Here is a 14133-nt window from a genome sequence, read left to right as displayed (position 1 = left end):
TCGTGAGGGGTAGTATGTGGCCATCAGTGGTTGTTGAAGCTCTCAAGTGATCACAATGTACAGCCAAGATTGAGAACCACTGGGCTAAATTGACTTTTCGTAGCTTAACAGGCAAAATTTACACTCAGTTAAGAAATTTTAGCTCAGTGACCAAGTCCTTGAAACCTATGCCATGATCACTAAAAACATTAGCCCAGGAAAATCAAGTGAAACCCTCACCTCTGTTTTAATCATTTTCCATTTGGATTCCTTAAGTAATTTTGCGATGACTTTTTATAGTGAGGTCCATACATGCCCTCTCATCTTTGTACTCAGATAGATGCACATTGTGCTGGCCTAAGGTCACTATAGTCTGAGAAAGAAAAACACAGCATTCTGAACATAAGCTACTATTAACTGACACACACACAGTAATGGATTAACAACATATAATGAATCCTTTCTTCAGTTTTGTATTGAATATAGAAACAGCTTCAATCTTCTCATCATTATACAAAAGCAACACTTCATGTAACATCCACATTGGAAAAGAAAAAGAAAATTCTGATAGCTGCCCCAGCAGAGGAAAACAAAATTAAGTTATAATTGTGATACTGGCTGGCAATATCTTGATTTGCAAAAAAATGCAGGACTATAAAAATAAACTTTAATTAGGCAGCAACTTTTCACACTGCTGAACATTGTCAAAATAAAAACCCATTATGCATTGAAACATTTTACATACTAATGCATGCTTCTCTATTAATGTGTGATAATTAAAGCAAGGAGACTTTTGTCCAGTGATGTCTACAACACACATTTTTAAATGTTACATAGCAATAGCAAGTCAGATTTTTTCTTTTAAAAGTCATACCAATATTGATTGCACTAAAATAAATTCTCCCATCTCCTAAGTATCTGGTCTCTTATTTCTGTCAAATTAAAATTTCACTTATTTCTTCATTAAATATCCCTTTATTCAATGTATTGATTACATATCCACTGTATCGGGTACCATGCTACACTTTGGGAATATAGTGGAGAGCAAAACCAGACCCTGTCTTGTTACAGTTGACAATACAGAGAGGCGTACAGACATTCCTAAAAATTTTAAATATCAAACATCAAATCAAAAATTACAGCTATGACAAAGGTTCGAAAGAAAAAGAAAAACAAGGGGCAGCTGCTATATAAGACTCTAGAGGTTATGAAAATTTTCCCAAAGAAACAATCATTGAGCTGCGATTTAAAGAATGGTCAGTTTTAATTTGCCAAAAAGAAAAAAAAAAAAAAAAAAAGAGGACATTTCAAGTGAGGACGCAGTAGGCACAATGGTAGGTGACATAAAGAGCATGGCAGGTAGGAGGGATGGAGTGGGGTTACCAGAGCAGGGCAGGTAGAGGATGTGCAACCAAGCTATCATTCTAAAAGACGCCACTTCCTTCCACTGAATTTGAACTTGGAAAATATTTATCAAGATGTGATATAGGTACCATTTAGATGAGAGAGGTCCAATTAGCAGAGTATAATCAAAAGAGTGAAATGCAGTGGGACATACAGAACTATATATGTCCTCCTCCAATTCCTTTTCAGACTTCTACCTAAATAAATGTGTAAGATTATAAGAGGTAAAGCTAAAAGTGATACCAGGGATTAGACTGGTACAATAGTTTTTAATATAATAAGCCTATTTTCTATGTGTTCATGTGTTTTCTTTGTGATATTTTAAATTCTGTGACACTTCTTCTATAAATACATATGATGGTAACAATATTAATAAGCCTTACAAATCAAATAGTAACACAGGTTTGTTAATGTCTAAATATATGTGAACATAAATGGAGACTAGAGGAGACAAATTTAACATAAGAGGGATTCAGTTGTAGGATCAGCAAAGTACAACCCATGGGGCAAATCCAGCCCATGACCTCGTTTTGTAAATGGAGGGAGTTTTACTGGAACATAACTACACTTATTCATGTGCCTATCATCTACGGGTGCTTTCATGCTACAGTGGGGGAGAACTGCTTAGTTGCAATAAAAAAACTAAAGCCCACAACCCTTTATAGAAAATGTTAGTTGAACCTTCGGTTTTGGAGAAGGCTTTCAAGAAAATACACCAATCCTTCATGGAGAGTGACCAACTATTCTTTTTTGTTTGGGATTCTTCTGGATTTACTACTAAAAGTATCATGTCCTGGGAAATCAGGATGGTTCGTGGCTCTACCACAAGCCCTATTAATATTTTGGCTAGGCAGCATCTTGCCCTGAGATTCTTGTGAGTAGAGACTGTATCTTAGGCATCCTTTCAGTTGCATAACCACCCCCCCTCACCACCACCACTTCTAACACAGGTACTAATAATTAGAAGAGACTCCAGTAATACAGTCATATTAAATTACAGAATACTATATAATTTGCAGATTATGCCTAAAATCTAAGTCTCTTCACATTGAACAACCCTCTTCAGATTGTGAGGATTGTCCCATAAATATAAAAACATTTTAACAGCATTAATTCTACTTCTAAACAACTTTCTTGGGAGAATACTCACTCACAAATGCAATAATAGCTTTGTTAGATTCTAGCAACATATCAGAGAGACACCCCAGGTTAAGCAGATGAAGTCAGAACTCTTGGTACGAAGCCAGGACCATGGATGGAAAAAGTTAGGAGGGTGTAAGAGATAATAGTTTCTTAGTCAATAGTATGTGTATGACTTGTGGTATGGGTTGAGGGGGGTATTGCTTGGAGCAATTCCTGAGCACAAGGATCAGTGAGGGTTTATGTTTTAAATTCCATGAATTAAGTTTGGGGAAATCAAAAGTTCTTAGGAAAACCACCTCAGAATAAACAGTTAAATGTAATTTCGAATGTATCAAATTATTTTTGTCAGTGCAATTTTAGTTTTTGTTGTAGAGTGGTAGCAGCTAGAAACCTATCCTTGTGTGTCTAAACTGTGGGCAAAGTTTCCAAATGTTGTTTTCATTAACATATATGCTTTTAAATAACTAATTTATACATGAACACAGGGATTCTTATCAAAGACTGTTGGGGGCACTGTACTCTAGAATAGTAGGTATCTGGCTACAATAACTTACCTAGAGAGCATAGGTTCTCACGTAAAGCAAGAAGCAACGTATCATAAAAGACAGAGTGTTGACTCTTAAATCTGATAATTTCCCATCAGATCTGTGAGCTTCCCATGGTGGGCAAACTGCAATTTTAAAGTTGTCACAGTGTTCATTAGCCACTAGATACTCAGGGTATGGAGGAAAAGTCATCCTAAAGGTCAATAGCTTTTTTACTTTTTTTGTAGTTGGTGGAGCGGGGTGCAGAGGGGGCTTTATAGGTATTTTGGTTGTTTCACAGTAAATTGCATTTAGGACATAAAAGAGAACCAAGAGCCAGGCTAATTTGCATAATAATGATATTCTGAGTTCATTGTGAGTACCCTTGTGTCACTGTAGGTATTATTATGGGGTTGAATGGGGAAGAATATGTATTTATGAAAACATCTCCTCCTTTCTTTGGGAAAGGCAGAGAGTAAGGAGTCTGGATTGGGGTAAAGGGAAGATATGTAGGAGCTTCTAAACAACTGAATGGTGCTCCCAGCTCTGAGCTAAAAAGAAAATGAAAGGATGGAAGCATGGTCTGTGACTAAGGTGATATTTATGTGGGCAAAAGCATATTTAAATTAATAATGTTTCTTTTCTGAACATATCAAATTTTCAACATTTCCTGTATTTGAGAAGTAACAAGAGTATCCCATTTCGAGAAGCATGGCCCATGGCTAAAGCATAATGGAATGCTGTTCCAATTTATCTGTTTTTCTGTCCAGTTCTATAATCCTTCACCTTATGCACAAGCTTTTAATGCATTGCTTTTACTTTTTATTGAAGTGTAATCTGTGCATATATGTATGTGGTTTCTTGAATTATCACAAACTAAACATGCCAATGTAGCCAAAAACCAGGTCAGCAAATATTACTTTCCAGTCACTGTCTTTCCCTACTTGGCTTATTAAATTTTTGTTAAATATCACTACTTGGTCTTAGGCAAATTTTAAGGTCTTAGGTAACCACTCATGCCATTCATTAAGACAAAGGCCAGAGGCAACTGCAGGGCTCTGGAGGAACTGGTGAAAGGATAGGCATAAGAGGATGCTTGGAGCCATGCTATAGAGCAAAGATCAGCAAACTTTTTCTGTAAAGGGCCAGATTGTAAGTATTTTTGGTGTTGAAAATCATAAGGTCTTTGTCACAATTCTAAATGAGTATCAATAGCTTTGTTGTAATTTTTTAAAAAGGCATTTGGCTGTACTGTATCAAGTCCCCTGGTATAGAACAAGCAATTTATCTATGGAATGTGGGGTACTGTGTAAAGAGCATCGGAATACTTCAGGAGGGAACCCATGTGAAATCCTGGACTTCAGTCTAACTAAAAGGCAGTTAACTCAGTCTGTAGTCATCTGGATTCCTCAAGGCAGAATAACTTGAGACTTAGTTTATACTTGCTTATTTCTATCCTTGGTCTAGTTTTTTATTTCAAAATAATGTAGTAGTCAGCAGCAAGTTTTGGAAATGTCTAGAAGCAAAAAAAAAAAAAAAATACTATTTTTGTTACATTGAGCAACATTGCTTAAGGAAAGCACTATCGATTTCACTATTTTCTAATTCTTATATTCCTGTAAAGCAACTCTGTGCTCCAAAAAATGTAACACAAACAACAGAATTTGTGCAAATCTTGAGAGCTTCAATATTTGACAGCTTAACGATTAGTTAAAATTCCATTACGTTATGAATTGACAAGAGAAACAAAGCCACACATAACAGCACGTATTTTCCATTTTGTTAAACCACATGCCATTTTACTCTGCTTTGATTCAATTCTGTTTCCAGATTACTAATCATGTTTTGGGACATGAAACAGTTTAAGTCACCTTGACCTTGATGTGTTAGATTTTTTGTGGCCTTGGCACAGGTTATTATAATCTCTACCACAGAAATACCAATCATGAGAGAGAACAAGTGGAATTTCTACAAAGCCCCTGCTTAACCAAAGAATGCTAAATCTGAAGATTTTGTTTTCTATTATTATTATAGAAAGCTATGAAAACACAGAAAAATATGAAAATTAATGTGGTTTGACAAAAACCAAACGACCATTGAACATTACCTGATATCACTTATCAAATGTTCATGAATTAATTTCTGTGATTATCTTGTACAACTGGAAAACTTCCCATGTTATTTTCTTTGACCACAGAGTAGATTAAGCATTAGAACAACAGGAATTTCTTTTCTTTTCTCTTTCTCTCTTTCTGTCCTTCTTTCTTTATTTTTTCTTTCTTTTTGCCACAGCACTAAAACTCATAAGATCACACTACTCACCTATATGACATCTTTGACTTAACTTTTTCTCTTATTCTATATCCAAAATATCCTACATATTCTTTTTTCTGACCTACTGCCTATACTCTAGTCCAAAGCACCATCATGTCACAATTAGATTACTACAGTGGCCTGCTACCACCCATCTTGCTTCCACAAATATTCCCACTACAGTCTGTGTACAATGCAGCAGCTAGATGAAAGCTGAAACACAGAGGAGATATGGCTATTAATCAATTAAAGTTCTCCCACAGACTTCATTCTCTCCTTAACTTTACCTGCCATCACCTATGTCTTTCTAACCACCCTGGCCACCTTTATGCTCCTTAAGTGTTGCAAGCTTACACCTGCCTCCTGCATCTGCTGTTACTTCTGCATGAGCCATTCCTCCTTTATTTACCCCTAGGACTCTTGGTTCAGATACATGCCCCTTCTCCTCCAATCCTATCACTCTTTCTTTTGTGATTCAACAAGTTTCATATTTATTTGTTATATATTTAATTGCCTTTCCCACTCACTCATTAGAATAAGCTCAGCATAGGTAAGGATGGCTGAGCTGGAAGGAAGGAAAGAAAAGACAGGGTTGGAGAAGGTGCCCTGAATTGATTTGATATATACATATAAAATCACAAAGCAGGCAGGGTACAGTGGCTCACACCTGTAATACCAGCACTTTGAGAGGCCAAGGCAGGTGAATCACCTGAGGTTGGGAGTTCGAGACCAGCCTGACCAACATGGAGAAACCCCATCTTTACTAAAAATACAAAATTAGCTGAGCATGGTGGTGCATGCCTACAATCCCAGCTACTCAGGAGGCTGAGGCACGAGAATTACTTGAACCTGGGAGGCAGAGATTACGGTGAGCTAAGATCCCAACATTGCATTTCAGCCTGGGCAACAGGAGCTCAAAAATAAATAAATAAAATAAAATAAAATCACAAAGCAGAACTTTTCTTTCATTTGCAATATTACCTTACATTAAAATATTCTGATATGTCAAAGTATAATCCAAATGCCATGGATAAAAATAATAAGACGATAGTAAAATAAATAATGTATAACATTTTTCTGTGGTCATTTTGGTATTAGTTATTATCAATTGGTATTGAACTTCAATGACAAGCACATTTTTCTGGTTACTATGAGAGTTGTATCACACAAACATGTTATCTCATAAGTACCTTGTGATCATTATCATAAAAAAGGAAAAAAATACATATACTTGTACGTGCTATCAAAAATATTTTTATTTACTGCAATTAGTTGTTTTAATTGTTTATGGACTATCTTTGGCATTTGAGATTTATGCCATGCCAAAATAATGAAATTCATGGCATCTTTTTGGTTAATATGAAGAATAAAATAATAAACTACAATTTTTTTCTCTTTAAATATTGTGATCATTTTTATTATCAGTTAATCTTCAGTGGAATCAAAATTTCTTTTTTTTTTTACCCCAAAAGAGATTTGGGATTATGGTGTGCCCACAAAGTGCTGAAATCTCTCTTGTACATACATGCCTCTTCTCATTTGACAATTTGTTGTTGTTAGGTTGCAAATCTGCAATCTATTACTCTATAAAATGAGTCTCCTCCATGCCTTAAAAGAGCATGTATTCAATTGGGTAAAAATAGATTTTAAGTAGAATGTATTGCAATTGATCTATTTCTTCCTTCTTTGGGGAAGAAAATTTAACAATAGAAAATACTCATCATACACCCCCTGCAGACATACAAACACACAAGTTTCTTCCCCCAGGATACTCCTGCCACTATCTTTAGGGCCACTGGTATTTTTAGACTATAAGAAGACTCTAAAATTTCTCTTGTCCATTGCTAAATTGAGATCAATTGTTATGTTATAGAGAGCACTTGGAGAAACACCATTCTGTAACTGCTATTTTTCAAGGAAAATAATAATTGTAGTTGTCGTAATCAGTTCAGATTCTGGAACAAAAATACTATAGACTGGGCTGCTTAAATAATATAAATATATGTCTAACAGTTTTAGAGACTGGAAAGTTCATGCCTAATGTGGTGACCCATTCAATGCCTGGTGAGGGTCTTCTTCCCATTTCTTACCTCACATGGCATGAAATGTCAGAGAGAGAATGTGTGGAGTGGGGGAAAGCAAGCATTCTTGTGTCTGTCCTTATTAGTACATTAATCCCATCATAAAAGCTGCACTCTCATGATCCACCTACCCTCTAAGAGCCCCAACTCCAAATATCATCACATTGAAAATTAGAATTTCAACATATAAATATGAGGGGGGACACAAACATGAAGTCTCTAAGGGTAGTTGGCTAAAGATTCCAGGTAATAGAATAAAGCAATGCATATTTACTCATTTATTTATAAAAAATATAGTCCTCAAAGCCCATGCTATTATCTTTTAAAATCAAGTAAAACAATACAAGGTTACATTTAGTATTTAGGACTTTGACTTAAATTAGGATATGCTGAGTTGTATATACAATCAAAAATAATAGTTGCCTTCACATCTATTAAGATGACTATAATAAAAAAGACAGATAACAGAGCATGTTGAAAATTGGAAAAATTGGACCCCTTATGCCCTGCTGATAGAAATGTAAAATGGTGTGGTCACTTTGAAAAACAGTCTGGCATTATAATAGAACTATTTATAATCCTTTGGGTATATACCAGTAATGGGATTGCTGGGTCAAATGATATTTCTATTTCTAGATCCTTGAGGAATCGCCACAGTGTCTTCCACAATGGTTAAACTAATTTGCACTCCCACCAACAGTGTAAAAGCATTCCTATTTCTCCACATCCTCTCCAGCATATATTGTCTCCAGATTTTTCAATAATCACCATTCTAACTGGGATGAGATGGTATCTCAATGTGGTTTTGATTTGCATTTCTCTAATGACCAGTGATGATGAGTATTTTTTTCATATGTTTGTTGGCTGCATAAATGTCTTATTTTCAAAAGTGTCTGTTCATATCCTTTGCCCACTGTTTGACAGAGTTGCTTTTTTCTTGTAAATTTGTTTAAGTTCTTTGTAGATTCTGGATATTAGCAGTCTGTCAGAAGGGTAGTTTTCAAAAATTTTTTCCCATTCTGTTGGTTGCTGGTTCACTCTAATGATAGTCTCTCTGGCTATGCAGAAGCTCTTAAGTTTAATTAGATCCCATTTGTCTATTTTTGCTTTTGTGGCCATTGCTTTTGGTGTTTTAGTCATGAAGTCCTTGCATATGCCTATGTCCTGAATGGTATTGCCTAGGTTTTCTTCTAGGGTTTTTGTGGTGGTAGGTCTTATGCTTAAATCTTTAATCCATCTGGAGTTAATTTTTGTCTAAGATATAGGAAAGGGGTCCAGTTTCAGCTTTCTACATATGGCTAGTCAGTTTTCCCAACATCATTTATTAAACAGGGAATCCGTTCCCCATTGTGTGTTTTTTTCCAGATTTGTCAAAGATTGGATGGTTGTAGATGTGTGGCATTACTTCCAAGGCCTCTGTTCTGTTCCATTGGTCTATATCTCTGTTTTGGTACCAGTACATATGTTCACTGCAGTACTGTTTACAATAGCCAAGACTTGGAACTAACCCAAATGCCCATCAAGGATAGACTGGATAAAGAAAATGTGGCATATATACACTATGGAATTCTATGCAGCTATAAAACAGGATGAGTTCATGTCCTTTGCAGGGACATGGATGAAGCTGGAAACCATCATTCTCAGCAAACTGATACAAGAACAGAAAACCAAACACTGCATGTTCTTACTCATAAGTGGTTGTTGAACAAGGAAAACACACGGACACAGGGAGGGGAACATCACACACCAGGGCCTGTTGGGGGTTGAGGGGCTATGAGAGGGAAAACAGGGGAGTAGGGGGAGTAGGGAGGGATAACATTAGGAGAAATACCTAATGTAGATGATGAGGGGATGGATGCAGCAAACCACCATGGCATGTGTATACCTATGTAACAAACCTGCATGATCTGCAGAACTTAAATTAAAAAAAAAAAATGTCTGGCAGTTCCTCAAACAATTAAGCAGAGAGCTACCATATGATCTAATAATTCTACTGCTAGCTGTATGCCCAAATAAAAACATAGGTTCATGTAAAATTTTGTGCACATATGTTCATAGGAGCATTTTACATACAGCCAAAAACTGGTAAAGAATAAACAAATGTCCATCAATTAATGAATGAATGGATCAAATGCATTATACTCATACAATGGAATATTATTCAGCCATAAAAAGAAATGAAGTACTGATACATGCCACAATATGTATGAATATTAAAAACATGACAAGTGAAAAAAAGCTTATCACAAAAAAACCAAGACTATATATTATGTAATTCCATTTATGTAAAATCATCAGGATAGGCAAACCTTTAGACACAAACATGAGTGGTTATCCAGTGTCTGGTGTACTGAGGAGGTAGGGGGTGGGGGGATGGCTAATGGGTAAAGGTTTCTTTCTGAAGTAACAAAATATTCTCAAATTGAATGCAGAGAGGGTTGCATAACTCTGCGCATTAAACTGCATACATTAGATCTGCATTACATATATATATATATATATATATATATGGATATGTATGTGTGTGTGTGTATAGTGCTGTTAAAAATATTGCTTACCAAGGACTGTTCTAACTCCTGAAGACAAATGCAGTCCTTACTCCTATGGACCTTATGTGGGGAGAAGATGAATACCAATAATACGTACATACATAACATATTTTTAGATAGTGAAAATACTAGAGAACACATGTTCAGGTAAATGTTCTAGAGGGTGGCAGAGGGCAGATGGATGTTTCCAATAGGATAGAGGCAGCCTCTGTAAAGGTGACATTTGAATTAAGACCTGATTAATGGGAAGGAGTAAAATATAGGATGATCTGGGAGGAAGGTGGTGCATTCAAGTATAAAGGTCCCGAGTAGAAAATCATCTTGGCAATTTCAAACAACCACAGGAAACTACTGTGAGTAAAGGAGAGGAATCATTCATTAATATCACAACTGGGAAAGGTAGAGAAGTCATACCTTGTTAATCTCAAATACTTTTGTTAGCTTTATCCAAGAGTAAAAAGTCACAATAAATCCTTAGTAGCATCATTTCATGGTGTGGCCATTTAGCTGAATATTATATATTATTTGCTTTTTTAAATCAATGTGAAAACTGTCAAAGAGCTTCGATTTTAAGTGCCATTAGGGAATTGGTTTTTATAAATACATCACTCTCTAGTTGGAACTAAAATTACATTTCCATGAACAACATTGAATTCATAGTTTAAAAATTAAATCAACATGATTTGGCAATGTAAGAACATTTTCTATATTCAGAATTTATTCCACTGAGATTAGTATACCAGGTAAAGCACTGGAAGGAAACAGAAGGCATGATGAAATTACATAATTTAAGGAGCATTTAATAAAGAACTGTTTAGAAAAGTGTGGGCATGTTTAAAGGAGAGCTCAAGAGACTGCAGGTTACAAGGCTAATAACATCAAGGAGCTGAGCACCACCTCTGTCTTTAGGCCTGATGAGTTAGTTGGAAATAGAGACTTGTTACTAGACCCTGAAGACAGGGAGAGAGCTAAAGAGAGAGAGGGAGCTAGCTGCCTGACAGAGCTGTGATCTTCAGTTAGGAATTCAGGCAACCAATGTCAAAGCTACTGGAGCGAGTTAGTGTAATAAGTTTTCTGACCCACTCTCTTCCCCTACACTGAACCGATCTCCTGCTTGAGTTCCCCACAGACCAAATTCAGCTTGAAGCTGGCATGTTAACAAGCCTGCATATGTAATCCATAGAGTTCGGCCTCCTGAAGCATAGGCAGATACTCTATTTAGAAGGACAAATAGAGTAGTGGTACCACAGGCAGCCTTAGAATTTTCCTTGTCTGTACATGACATTGAAAAATAAATACCTGGGTATCAAATTATCATTCATTTATTCAAATGAGCTTGCAAAATGGCAGCCACTCTATAAATCACTGAGAACTCAATGCATAGCCCTTACTTTCAAGTTGTTTACTTACATTAATGGGAAGATTATCAGGTTAATAGATGTGCATACAATGTCGTCCGAAGTGAAGGTGCGATGATCAACAGAAATGTCGATTTTTCTGTCAATTTTATCTGTGATATATTTATACAGATAAACCTATACACATACACATATATAATCTATATTATCTGTAGTTATATATATAATGCTATGGACTTAATGTCTGTGCCCCTCACCCAAAATTAGTATGTTGGAATCCTAACCCCCAAGGTTATGGTATTAGGAAGTGGGGACTTTTAGGATATGATCAGGTGAAAAGGGCAGCTGTCGTGAATAGGATTAATACTCACAAATATAGTAAAATATCACAGATTGAGTAGCTCATAAACAACATACATTTATTGCTTATACTGCTGCAGGCTGGGAAATTTAAGATCAAGACACCAGCAGACTCAAAGTCTGATGGAGGCCTCTTGCCTGGTTCATAGATGATGCCTTCTTGCTTCATCCTCACATGGTGGAGGGAGCAAGGCAGTTCTCTGAAGCCTCTTGATAGCCAGGTTTGTGGCCAATTTCTTCAATTTCTCATGTTTGTGGTATAATTTAAATATTATATTTCATACCTAAAAACTGATATCTGAAAGCAAGGAAAAATGGTATAATTGCATTGATAATCTGGTAAGTTACTGTAATTTGATTTGGCTTTGCAACTTTCAGTAATGTATCTGTCATTGGTGCTTTATATCTTGTGACACAGTGCGTCTCAATTCCATTATTCACAACTGCTAACCTACACTATACCAATACCTACACTACCAAAAGTTCATAAACAAGCAGAGTAGGAACAAACAGATGGTCAGTTTTCCAGACAAGCAAATAACAAAAGTCACCTTCTGTTTCTTTGGTTTCCAAATCTTCATCTGCCAATGTTACAATTAAGACCTGTATTAACATTACTGTTAAATGTATTCAGAAGCATAAAGCTTCCTGTGAAGTGTTGGATCCAGAAAGGGGAAAATCCAAGCAAGACATTAAAATAATGGTCTGCCAGCCATTTTGGAAAACCTCCATGATAGAAAACCAATCTATGGAATATGTGCACAAAGTATTTGACAGGAGAAAAGAGTAACCCTCTTATCTACCCTCTATCAAGAGCCTCATTTTCATGTTCCATAATGTAAATGGAATTATTAAAATTTACATCATTACATTTCCTTGTGGACTGGAGCATACTTGCTTTAAGAAACCATAATTCAATGACTTGCGGGGCCAACATTTCTCATTTTGCTTTGTCTATTTATAAATCATGCAGAAATAAAACAAGCAAGATATGCTAGGTTATTCCCCTTCTCTCTAAATTTGTATTATAAGTTCCAAGGGTTCTAATATTGTTTATTCTATACATAAGAAGGTATGGCAACACTGAAATACCACGCCCAAAGTAGTGGTAAAATTAACCTCAAAGAATCTATAGCACAGTGTGTGTGTGTGTGTGTATGTGTGTGTGTGTGTGTGTTAGAGAGAGAAAGAAAGAGAGAGACAGAAAGAGAAAGAAAGAGAGGAAGACAATATAACCAAAAACTCTTACCACTTTTCCTCCATTTAAATTTTTGTTTGTGTTACTATCACCATTTGAAATAGTTGAATATAGTGAAATGGGAGAGTAGCTATGAAGTGAAAGCTGACTGGCCATCTTCACAATCTTCTAGAAACATGGAAATCTCTGCCTGGTAAGATTTTTAAATATTAACATCTTTGGTGAGTCAAGTGTTTGGTTCTCCCTGAGACTTAGAGAATTATCATCCCAAGCAGAATTTGTTGGCTTAAAATAGAATATTGTGTCAAATTACTAGCTTTCATGAGTGAACAATTCTACCTTATTTTGTCATAAATTGTTGAGGAGCAGTTGAACCTTTGCAAATTCAGATGATGCTCAGAAGACGTGATCCACGTTAATCCGGAGTTCAGGACTCAGATAAACCTGAACTTGTATTATCTTTCCAGGAAATCAACATAAGCTAATCAAACCAAACCCTGAACTGTAGTAAATATTTAATGAATAATTAGGCTTTAATTATTTCTCATTTTTGTGATGAATTAATGGCATTTGATTTCTAAAGTTTGCTATTTCAGACTGTATTTTCCAAGAGAATTAAAATTGAATTGAGTCATTGATGTTAACTGATTTATTTCCACTTCAAAAAAGCACTTGAGTTAGAAAGAAAGATCTAATGAAGGCATTTTTTAAAACTATAAATTAACTAATTTTTACTCTAACAATTATAGAATTCCTTTTTTGTGAAATAAAAGACAAATCAATTCAATACTTGGCCAAAATTGTTGTCACATAAAAGTGACAGCAAAAGATCTGTGACTTCTCAGGACACATAGTAATACATACAGGCTAGAAAGACTTGCATCAGGTTTTAAGGCCATTTTGTAGATTCACATTTCCATTGTTTAAAGCTACTTTGTGAACATCACTTTCACACTGTCAGTCAAAATATTATTGCATCATAATTTTTTTCACCATTGAGTAGTAAAGATCATAATTAAAATCAATGTACTACCACATTTCATAAATTAAGAAGTGTTTATATTTTCAGTTTAATTATTCATTATTTTATATCTATAGTCTTCAACAACAAAAATAAATATGCAATAGTATGTTAAGCTTCATAAAGTCATGTATTGTACTTCTCATTACCATTTGATTTTTAAAGCTATTTAAAACCTAGAACATTTTGTTCTCTACCAAGAC

The sequence above is a fragment of the Aotus nancymaae genome, unplaced genomic scaffold, assembly GCF_030222135.1.
Source record: "Aotus nancymaae isolate 86718 unplaced genomic scaffold, 86718_ANA_hifiasm-v0.15.2.pri h1tg000057l, whole genome shotgun sequence".
In the NCBI taxonomy this organism is placed as follows: Eukaryota; Metazoa; Chordata; class Mammalia; order Primates; family Aotidae; genus Aotus; species Aotus nancymaae.
Note: the sequence above shows the minus strand (reverse complement) of the source record.